General features: G+C 42.2%; 1 protein-coding gene across 1 annotated transcript in view; it reads left to right on the top strand.

The window, feature by feature from the left end:
* Positions 1 to 507: 507 nt before the first annotated feature.
* FHL1 (four and a half LIM domains 1) overlaps positions 508 to 12280 on the top strand; it is an 85314-nt gene continuing 73541 nt past the window's right edge. Inside the window, exon 1 of the mRNA XM_038748170.1 lies at positions 508 to 523. The gene's annotated coding sequence lies outside the window, so the exon portion shown is untranslated. The remainder of the gene's footprint in view (positions 524 to 12280) is intronic.

Below are 12280 nucleotides of genomic sequence, written 5' to 3'. Positions count from 1 at the left end.
GCCGCCCTACAGACAGACACTGCCCCGCCCCGTCACGTGGTCCCGGCCCGCCCAAGGCGGGGCCCCCCGATGACCACAGCGCCCCCTGCCGGCCGCCCCGCCCCGCCACGTGGTCCGCTCCCTGGCGCCCGCCCGAGGCGGGGCCCCGACGTGAGCGCTTAGCCCAGTGCTGTGCACATAGTAAGCGCTCAATAAATACGATTGATGGATTGACCAGCCCGCCCCCTGCCGGCCGCTCTACAGATAGACCCCCGCCCCGGCCCGTCACGTGGTCCGCTCCCTGGCGCCCACGTGCCCCCGGCGATGACCACAGCGCCCCCTGCCGGCCGCCCGCCCTACAGACAGACACCGCCGGCCGCCCAAGGCGGGGCCCCCGACGAGCAGCCCGCCCCCTGCCGGCCGGCCGCCCCGCCCCGCCCCGTCCCGTCCCGCCCCCATTCCCAATCCCATTCCCAGTCCCATTCCCAGTCCCATTCCCAATCCCATTCCCAGTCCCCGAAAGTTCAGGACCGCCGTCCGGGAGGTAAGCGGGAGCGCCGACTACCCTGTTTCATCGCCGCGCTCTGCCGGGGGACAAATCATCAGGGAATAATCATCCTTATAATAATAATAATAATGGCATTTGTTAAGCGCTTACTATAATAATAATAACGACATTTATTAAGCGCTTACTATGTGCAAAGCACTGTGCTAAGCGCTGGGGAGTTTACAATCAATCGTATTTATCTTACTTGTCCATGTCTATTCTATTGAAAGCGCTTACTATAATAATAATAATAACATTTATTAAGCGCTTACTATGTGCAAAGCACTGTGCTAAGCGCTGGGGAGTTTACAATCAATCAATCGTATTTATCTTACTTGTCCATGTCTATTCTATTGAAAGCGCTTACTATAATAATAATAATAATGGCATTTATTAAGCGCTTACTATGTGCAAAGCACTGTGCTGACCGCTGGGGAGTTTACAATCAATCAATCAATCGTATATATCTTACTTGTCCGTATCTATTCTATTGAAAGCGCTTACTATAATGATAATAATGGCATTTATTAAGCGCTTACTATGTGCAAAGCACTGTGCTGAGCGCTGGGAAGTTTACAATCAATCGTATTTATCTTACTTGTCCATGTCTATTCTATTGAAAGCGCTTACTATAATAATAATAATAATGGCATTTATTAAGCGCTTAGTATGTGCAAAGCACTGTGCTAAGCGCTGGGGAGTTTACCATCAATCAATCGTATTTATCTTACTTGTCCATGTCTATTCTATTGAAAGCGCTTACTATAATAATAATAATAATAATGGCATTTATTAAGCACTTACTATGTGCAAAGCACTGTGCTAAGCGCTGGGGCGTTTACAATCAATCAATCGTATTTATCTTACTTGTCCGTATCTATTCTATTGAAAGCGCTTACTATAATAATAATAATGGCATTTATTAAGCGCGTACTATGTGCAAAGCACTGTGCTAAGCGCTGGGGAGTTTACAATCAATCGTATTTATCTTACTTGTCCGTATCTATTCTGTTGAAAGCGCTTACTATAATGATAATAATAATGGCATTTATTAAGCGCTTACTATGTGCAAAGCACGGTGCTAAGCGCTGGGGAGTTTACAATCAATCAATCGTATTTATCTTACTTGTCCATATCTATTCTATTGAAAGCGCTTACTATAATGATAATGACATTTATTAAGCGCTTACTATGTGCAAAGCACCGTGCTAAGCGCTGGGGAGTTTACAGTCAATCAATCGTATTTATCTTACTTGTCCATGTCTATTCTATTGAAAGCGCTTACTATAATAATAATGACGGCATTTATTAAGCGCTTACTATGTGCAAAGCACTGTGCTAAGCGCTGGGGAGTTTACAATCAGTCGTATTTATCTTACTTGTCCATATCTATTCTATTGAAAGCGCTTACTATAATAATAATAATGGCATTTATTAAGCGCTTACTATGTGCAAAGTCCTGTGCTAAGCGCTGGGGAGTTTACAATCAATCAATCGTATTTACCTTACTTGTCCATATCTGTTCTATTGAAAGCGCTTACTATAATAATAATAATGGCATTTATTAAGCGCTTACTATGTGCAAAGCACTGTGCTAAGCGCTGGGGAGTTTACAATCAATCAATCGTATTTATCTTACTTGTCCATATCTATTCTATTGAAAGTGCTTACTATAATAATAATAATAATGGCATTTATTAAGCGCTTACTACGTGCAAAGCACTGTGCTGAGCGCTGGGGAGTTTACCATCAATCAATCGTATTTATCTTACTTGTCCATATCTATTCTATTGAAAGCGCTTACTATAATAATAATAACGGCATTTATTAAGCACCTATTATGTGCAAAGCACTGTGTTAAGCGCTGGGGAGTTTACAATCAATCAATCGTATTTACCTTACTTGTCCATATCTGTTCTATTGAAAGCGCTTACTATAATAATAATAATAACATTTATTAAGCGCTTACTATGTGCAAAGCACTGTGCTAAGCGCTGGGGAGTTTACAATCAATCAATCGTATTTATCTTACTTGTCCATATCTATTCTATTGAAAGCGCTTACTATAATAATAATAATGGCATTTATTAAGCGCTTACTATGTGCAAAGCACTGTGCTAAGCGCTGGGGAGTTTACAATCAATCAATCGTATTTATCTTACTTTTCCATGTCTATTCTATTGAAAGCGCTTACTATAATAATAATAATGGCATTTATTAAGCACTTACTATGTGCAAAGCACCGTGCTAAGCGCTGGGGAGTTTACAATCAATCAATCGTATTTATCTTACTTGTCCATATCTATTCTATTGAAAGCGCTTACTATAATAATAATAATAATGGCATTTATTAAGCGCTTACTATGTGCAAAGCACTGTGCTAAGCGCTGGGGAGTTTACAATCAATCAATCGTATTTATCTTACTTGTTCGTATCTATTCTATTGAAAGCGCTTACTATAATAATAATAATGGCATTTATTAAGCGCTTACTACGTGCAAAGCACTGTGCTGAGCGCTGGGGAGTTTACAATCAATCAATCGTGTTTATTTTACTTGTCCATATCTATTCTATTTATTTTATTTTGTTAGTATGTTTGGTTTTGTTCTCTGTCTCCCCCTTTTAGACTGTGAGCCCACTGTTGGGTAGGGACTGCCTCTAGATGTTGCCAATTTGGACTTCCCAAGCGCTTAGTACAGTGCTCTGCACACAGTAAGCGCTCAATAAATACGATTGATGATGATGATGATGATGATGTGAGCCCACTGTTGGGTAGGGACTGTCTCTAGATGTTCCCAACTTGGACTTCCCAAGCGCCTAGTACAGTGCTCTGCACACAGTAAGCGCTCAATAAATACGATTGATGATGATGATGATGATGATTTATTGAGCACTTACTGTGTGCAGAGCACTGGACTAAGCGCTTGGGAAGTACGAGGTTTACAAGGTGATCAAGTTGTCCCACGGGGGGCTCCCAGTCTTCATCCCCACTTTACAGATTAGGTCACCGAGGCCCAGAGAAGCTAAGTGACTTGCCCAAAGTCACCCAGCTGACAAGCGGCGGACCCGGGATTTGAACCCATGACCTCCGACTCCAAAGCCCGGGCTCTTTCCACTGAGCCCTATGTGCCAAGCACTGTTCTAAGCTCTGGGGAGGTTACAAGGGGGATGAGGTTGTTCCACATGGGGCACACAGTCTTCATCCCTATTTTACAGATGAGGTCACTGAGGCCCAGAGAATAATAATAATAATAATAATGGTATTTATTAAGTGCTTACTATGTGCAAAGCATTGTTCTAAGCCCTGGGGAGGATACAAGGTGATGAGGTTGTCCCAAGTGGGGCTCCCAGTCTTCACCCCCATTTTACAGATGAGGTCACCAAGGCCCAGAGAATAATAATAATAATGGTATTTATTAAGCGCTTACTATGTGCAAAGCACTGTTCTAAGCACTGGGGAGTTTACAAGGTGATCAAGTTGTCCCACGGGGGGCTCCCAGTCTTCACCCCCATTTTACAGATGAGGTCACTGAAGCCCAGAGAATAATAATAATAATGATGGCATTTATTAAGCGCTTACTATGTGCAAAGCACTGTTCTAAACTCTGGGGAGGATACAAGGTGATGAGGTTGTCCCACGTGGGGCTCCCAATCTTCACCCCCATTTTGCAGATGAGGTCACTGAGGCCCAGAGAATAATGATAATAATAATGATGGCATTTATTAAGCGCTTACTATGTGCAAAGCACTGTTTTAAGCGCTGGGGAGGTTACAAGAGGAGCAGCGTGGCACAGTGGAAAGAGCTCGGGCTTTGGAGTAAGAGGTCATGGGTTCAAATCCCCGCTCCACCAGTTGTCAGCTGTGTGACTTTGGGCAAGTCACTTCACTTCTCTGGGCCTCAGTTACCACATCTGTCAAATGGGGATTAAGACTGTGAGCCTCCCCACATGGGACAATCTCATCACCTTGTAACCTCCCCAGCGCTTAGTACAGTGCTTTGCACATAGTAAGCACTTAATAAATGCCATCATTATTTTTATTATTATTACAAGGTGATCAGGTTGTCCCATGGGGGGGCTCACAGTCTTAATCCCCAGTTTACAGATGAGGTAACTGAGGCCCAGAGAAGTGAAGTGACTTGCCCAAAGTCCCCCAGTTGACAACTGGCGGAGCCAGGATTAGAACCCACGACCTCTGACTCCCAAGCCCGGGCTCTTTTCACTGGGACAATCTGATCACCTTGTATCTCCCCCCCCGCCCTCACCCACAGTGCTTAGAACAGTGCTTGGCACACAGTAAGTGCTTAACAAATACCGTGATAATGATTATTATTTTTTCATTCATTCGATCGCTTTTCTTGAGCGCTTACTGTGTGCAGAGTGCTGGGCTAAGCGCTTGAGCACTTAAGCACTTTGTTAAGCGCTTACTATTCATTCATTCATTCAATCGTATTTATTGAGCGCTTACTGTGTGCAGAGCACTGTACTAAGCGTTTGGGAAGTATAAATTGGCAATATATAGAGTCAGTCCCTACCCAAAAACGGGCTCACAGTCTAGAAGGGGGAGACAGACGGGCTCAGAAAATCAGAATTAGAAAAACGGTGTGGCTTAGTGGCAAAAGCCTGTTTTGGGAGTCCGAGAGGTCGTGGGTTCTAATCCCGCTTCTGCCCCGTATCAGCCGTGTGACTTTGGACAAGTCACTTCACTTCTCTGGGCCTCAGTTACCTCTCCTGTGAAATGGGGATTAAGACTGTGAGCCTCACGTGGGACAACCCGATAATAATGATGACGGTGTTTGTTAAACGCTTACTATGTGCCCAGCACTGTTCTAAGCGCTGGGGTAGATACAGGGTGATCGGGTTGTCCCACGTGGAGCTCACCGTCTTAAATTTCACAGATGAGGGAACTGAGGCACAGAGACGTTAAGTGACTTGCCCCGAGTCACACAGCAAAGTGGCAGAGCTGGGATTAGAACCCACGACCTTCAGACTCCCAAGCCTGTGGTCTATCCACTAGGCCATGCTGCTTCTCTGATTAGCTGGTATCTACCCCAGCGCTTAGAACAGTGCTTGGCACATAGTGAGCGCTTAACAAATACCATTATTAATATTAAATCAGACGCATAGGCGTTTAGGAGCACTTTAGACAGCTTAGGGATGCTCTCTTTTTGAACAAAAGCATCATCCGTTTTGGAAGTGATGAAAACAGAAAAATGGATAGTCACACGTGTAGGTGAAAGTGTGTGTAGTCCAATAAAAACAATTTCCTTCAGTTAATCCGAACGTTTTGGGATTTTAATTTGGAATATTTCCAGCCTTGCCAATTGGAGCCACTGCAGTAAGGTTAAAATTTTCTTTAGAAGGTAGAGTGGGCTGTAATTTCCTCTCAGGATTAAGGAGTCAATGAAAGAGTTTATAAATCAGCAAGAGGGATTTGTTTTTCCAGAGTTCTGCTCAAACCAATTCGAGTGATGGATTTAGTTTTTTAAGCGGTCTCCTATAAATGTTAGCATTTTGAAAGCCAACGCTGTTATTTGATCAAAAGCTTCCGAGGGCTGAAGGCAGTTTTTTCCTAGTTAAATTAAAAAAAAAATCGTAATCTATTCATCCCTTTAGACCAGAAATAATTCTTGACAACTCTAAACAAAATACACTCTTTGTGCCACAGGAAATTGGTCACATTGTTAAAGTCATAATCTGTGGAAACTGCCTCTCGGTAAATACACAAGTCTGAGTCTGTAGTATAGATTTTTGTAACCAAATATGGCCTTCATATTTTTATGCTTACACCTACTTCATCTTTGGGAAGGAAAACACTTGGTTTCATCAAGTGCTTCATTTCCAAGTCCTTGCAGCTGAGTCAAGTCACTCTCATGCAATAATTAATCGCAGCAATGCCCCAGAACTTCACCTGAACAGAAACGAGAGGTCCCTTAAATAATAAGAATTAGTTTTTGCTCTAGTCTTAGTGAGCCACTGCTTAAATGAGTCCAACATTGTATTGTATAATAGACTGTGACTGTTTATGAATTCCATATGTTTTGTGAATTTATTGGTAACCGTCAAAGAAATCACAAGTCTTTGCAGTTTTTGAAAGGCACTAAAGTTAGTTGAAGGGATTGACGTAGTGTTTTCATGGAGCGCCCGTTGGTATGTATTTGAAGATTGTCTTTTAATGAAAACCTCAAGCCTTACCGTTTGTAAAGAGCCTATTATTGTGATTTTTATCCAACTGGGAGTTCAGATTAACAGCGTGGTAGCTTGGGGATTTTCTGACACTGAGGAAATAGGCATTTTAGATATTAGTATAGGGCTTTTTAAAAATCTTGATGGTAAATATTTCACCAGTGTGGCTTAGTGGAAACAGTACAGTGCTCTGCACACAGTAAGCGCTCAATAAATATGATTGATTGATTGGAAAGAGCCCGGGCTTGGGAGTCAGAGGTGGTGGGTTCTAATTCCGGCTCCACCACTTGTCAGCTGTGTGACTTTGGGCAAGTCACTTCACTTCTCTGTGCTTCAGGTACCTCAGCTATCAAATGGGGATTAAGACTGTGAGTCCCATGTGGGACAACCTGATTACCTTGTATCTACCCCAGCGCTTAGAACAGTGCTTGGCACATAGTAAGCGCTTAACAAATACCATCATCATCAGAATATAGTACACTGCCAACTAACCCCCAGTGCCCTGAGCCAAATCATTCCTAAAGCCAACTCTAGCACTTATGAATTTAGGCATTTCTGGGTGTTTTTTTTTACCTATTTGTGGATATTTTTATGTTTCCCCATTTAGCCCATAAACTCCTTGTGGAGAGTGAATGCTACTTATTTATTCTTTAATAATAATAATTGTGGTATTTGGCACTGATCCCTAAGTGCTGTGGTAGATATAAGATAATCAGGTCGTACATAATCCCTGACCCTTATGGGGCTCACAATCTTGAGGGGAGAGAAAACAGGCATACAAATCCCTGTTTTTACAGGTGAGGAAACGGAGGCACAGTTAAATAGTGCTTAAGTAACAGGGTATGTAAGGTATTAATCGCTCAATGGTATTTGAGTGCTCATTATGGGCAGAGCGCTGAACTAAATGCCCGGGAGAATGCAATAGAGTAGATAGACACAATTCCTGCCCTCAAGAAATTTACAATTTTGTAAGACTTCAGCTATCCTCCCAACTGCAAATTGGATAGAGAAATAAATGTCTAATTGGAGTTCCTACATCTTGGGGAAGGTAGCATGCATCTCCTAAGAAAATGACAAGCACCAAATATATGCAGTAATAATGTGCTGCGATCACCAGGTCATCATGCATTATCATTATGATACACATTGATTCTTTTTTCTGTCCTTTCACTGGTTAATCCATCTCTTAATTAGTATTTTGAAGTTTATGAACTGTGACTACCTAATTTCACCTATATTTCATTACCTATATGTTCACGTAAAAGGGACCTTTTTCTGAAGGTTTATTCCTCCCTTTTCCTGGATTTGCATTAAAACAGTGCTTTGAGTCAGACTGTACACACTGAATCATTTCTGCTTACAATGAAGGTATTTTATTTTTACCCTGAAACTTGACCAAACTCAGGCCTTTGACTTCCTTTAAGACTGGTCATCTTTTAGATCGGCTTTATAGTTCTTTAACTTATTGGTTTGTTATGGTTGGAGCATAATGAGAAAAAAGAAACAGCTCAAGTACAGTCATGTTTTATTTGGCAAAATGCTTTGTGGGCAGAAGACTTCATGTTTCGTTTCACTTACTTTATATTGGAAAAGAATGCTAACTATGGTTCTCAAGGGCCAAGATGCTGAAAAACAAAATGCAACTTAGATAAAAATACATATTTTGATTTCCGCATAACTTGGAAAAGGGACTAGGAACCCCAGATTCTGAATATAATATATCCTGACCTCAACCCTCTCCAGGCAAGGACCCAGGAGTTTACACAAGCACACACTGAAATGGTTGGACATTGAAAAACAACCCAAACAGCTCATGACATCAAGGCATTTTCAGCTAGATTTCAATCTGAAATCTTTGAAAAAAGGTTTTAGCAGCCCTTCTTGTGACCCTAGAAAGAAATCCATGATTAAGTCACTTCTGTAATATATTTTACTGGATTTACCAAGAATATGTAGCCATTGTTCTCTATGTAATCTATTCTCTGTGTACTCTATGTAATCTATGTTCTCTATGAGCCCCTTCCTTCCTCTCCCCCTCATCCCCCTCTCCATCCCCCTCATCTTACCTCCTTCCCTTCCCCACAACACCTGTATATATGTATATATGTTTGTACATATTTATTACTCTATTTTACTTGTACATATCTATTCTATTTATTTTATTTTGTTAATATGTTTTGTTTTGTTGTCTGTCTCCCCCTTCTAGACTGTGAACCCACTGTTGGGTAGGGACCGTCTCTAGATGTTGCCAACTTGTACTTCCCAAGTGCTTAGTACAGTGCTCTGCACACAGTAAGTGCTCAATAAATACGATTGATTGATTGATTGATTGATGTAGGGGTAGATACAAGAGAAGCAGCATGGCTCAGTGGAAAGAGCCCGGGCTTTGGAGTCAGAGGTCATGGGTTCGAATCCCTGCTCTGCCACTTGTCAGCTGTGTGACTTTGGGCGAGTCACTTAACTTCTCTATGCCTCAGTTACCTCATCTGTAAAATGGGGATAAAGACTGTGAGTCCCCTGCGGGACAACCTGATCACCTTGTAACCTCCCCAGCGCTTAGAACAGTGCTTTACACATAGTAAGCGCTTAATAAATGCCATTATTATTATTATTATCAGTGGCTATTTTCAAGTATACTTCATCTTTAGCCAAATGGGCAAATGCCAGAGGGTTTTTTTTGCAAACTTTTATAAGGTCGAAAAGCGGCTCCGCTTTTACATTTCCGTATATATAATTTTTTTATTTCCCACTTAAAAAATTTTCTGTCAAGCTTTGTAACTGGTGACTTGAAAAAATGTGGCGAATGATTTATAGTGGTTAACTATTCATTGAAATGGGGATGATGGCGGTGGGGTGTATGGGGGGGGGGGGAAGGAGGAGGAGAAAGAGAAGGAGACTGACCCAGCCTAGTTCACATGGCCTGCTCCCTAACCACTGAGCATTCCTCTCCACCTCCTGTCAATCAATCAATCAATCAATCGTATTTATTGAGCGCTTACTATGTGCAGAGCACTGTACTAAGCGCTTGGGAAGTACAAATTGGCAACACATAGAGACAGTCCCTACCCAACAGTGGGCTCACAGTCTAGAAGGGGGAGACAGAGAACAGAACCAAACATACCAACAAAATAAAATAAATAGGATAGAAATGTACAAGTAAAATAAATAAATAAATAAATAGAGTAATAAATATGTACAACCATATATACATATATACAGGTGCTGTGGGGAAGGGAAGGAGGTAAGATGGGGGGATGGAGAGGGGGACGAGGGGGAGAGGAGGGAAGGGGCTCAGTCTGGGAAGGCCTCCTGGAGGAGGTGAGCTCTCAGCAGGGCCTTGAAGGGAGGTCATCATCATCATCATCAATCGTATTTATTGAGCGCTTACTATGTGCAGAGCACTGTACTAAGCGCTTGGGAAGTGCCTAGCAGATAGTTGGAGGAAGCGGCAAGGGGGGAAAACAGGAATACTGCTCATGGGAACTGGGACTGGGGGCCTGTCCTGGACCAGCACTGGAGCACTGAGGTGAGGGGATTTCATTAAGCAGTGTCCTTTCATCATCATCATCATCAATCGTATTTATTGAGCGCTTACTATGTGCAGAGCACTGTACTAAGCGCTTGGGAAGTACAAGTTGGCAACAACTTTCATGTCCCATAGGATTTGCATTCTGAACGTGACATTGGGAGGAAAGCCCCAAATTAAGTCAGTGTAACTGCGGTGGCCCTTTGGCCTTCTGTGGCAAAAGATTGCAAGCTTCTCAAGGGCAGAGATTGTGTCTACTTACCCTATTGTACTCTCCCAGGCATTTAGTACAGTGTTCTGCACATAGTAAGCACTCAAATGCCAGTGATTGATTGATGTCTTACGTGGCTCAGTGGAAAGAGCCCGGGCTTTGGAGTCAGAGGTCATGGGTTCGAATCCCGGCTCCGCCCCATGTCTGCTGTGTGACCTTGGGAAAGTCCCTTCACTTCTCCGAGCCTCAGTTGCCTCATCTGTAAAATGGGGATGATGACTGTCGGCCCCACGGGGGACAACCTGATCAATCAATCAATCATATTGAGCGCTTACTATGTGCAGAGCACTGTACTAAGCGCTTGGGAAGTACAAATTGACAACCTATAGAGACAGTCCCTACCCAACATTGGGCTCACAGTCTAAAAGATCACCTTGTATCCCCCTCCCAGTGCTTAGAACAGTGCTTTGCACATAGTAAGCGCTTAACAAATGCCATTATTATTATTATTATTAAGCACTTCCTCATGCACCGTTATCTCTTTTCCTCCTTCCTACCTGCAATTTATTTTAGAGTCTATCTCCTCCACCAAATTGTAAACTCCTTGAGGGCAGGGATTGTTTATCAGTCAGTCGATTGAATTTATTGAGTGCTTAGTAGGTGCAGTGCACTGCGCTAAGTGCTTGGGAAAGTTATAGTACAACATTCAATCATATTTATCTATTCTATTTATTTTATTTTGTTAGTATATTTGGTTTTGTTCTCTGTCTCCCCCTTCTAGACTGTGAGCCCACTGTTGGGTAGGGACTGTCTCCATATGTTGCCAACTTGTACTTCCCAAGCGCTTAGTAAAGTGCTCTGCACACAGTAAGCACTCAATAAATATTAAGCACTTAATAAATATGAGTATTAATAAATATTAATAAACATAAATACGATTGATTGATTTATCGAGCGCTTACTCTTTGCAGAGTACCATTCCAAGTGCTTGGGAGAATATAATCTAACAGTGTTGGTAGATGTGTTTCCTTTCCCCAAGGTACTTAGAGTCCTCAGGGGAGATGGACATTTAAATAAATTACGGATAGGGGATAAAAAGAGTACAAAATCAATCAATCAGTGGTATTTATTGAGCGTTTACCACGTGCAGAGTACAGTACTAAGCGCTTGGACATTAGTGGAATTAGTGGACATATTCTCTGCCCATAACAAGCTTGCAGTGTAGAGAACAAGTTGAAGAATATTTACATAAGTATTGTGAGGCTGGGGTGAGTATCATCATCAGTCGTATTTATTGAGCGCTCACTGTGTGCAGAACACTGTACTAAGCGCTTGGGAAGTACAAATTGGCAACATATAGAGACAGTCCCTACCCAACAGTGGGCTCACAGTCTAAAAATGTTTAAGTGGTAGACAATTTATAGTTGACGTAGGGGAGGAAACAAAGGGGTCATGTCTTCTAAATTCTATTGTACTTCACACAGCACAGTACCCAGATGCTCAAGAAATGTTGTCGATAAATTGATCTCTGAAATTTCCCATCTGGATCTGTTCCTGACCAATTCTACGGCCTGCAGTAGATTAGCCACAAACTTCTGACGTTTCAGTATTAGGAGTGTCTGCTGATCAACGAGCACCCTTGTTGCCTCAAATCTATCCTTACATAATACATAAAATATTATTCACTAATTAAGACAGGGAACATTATGCACAATATCTTATGCACGTGTGTGCAAGAACAAAGTGTACTTTGTTCCGTTCCTGCAAATTAAATTGAACGTGTAGTTGCTTATTCATTACTCGCCAGTTCCCTAAACTAACAAACCATATTG

Source organism: Tachyglossus aculeatus, chromosome 6, assembly GCF_015852505.1.
Source record: "Tachyglossus aculeatus isolate mTacAcu1 chromosome 6, mTacAcu1.pri, whole genome shotgun sequence".
Classification (NCBI taxonomy): domain Eukaryota; kingdom Metazoa; phylum Chordata; class Mammalia; order Monotremata; family Tachyglossidae; genus Tachyglossus; species Tachyglossus aculeatus.
Note: the sequence above shows the minus strand (reverse complement) of the source record. Positions and strands in the feature narration are given on the sequence as shown.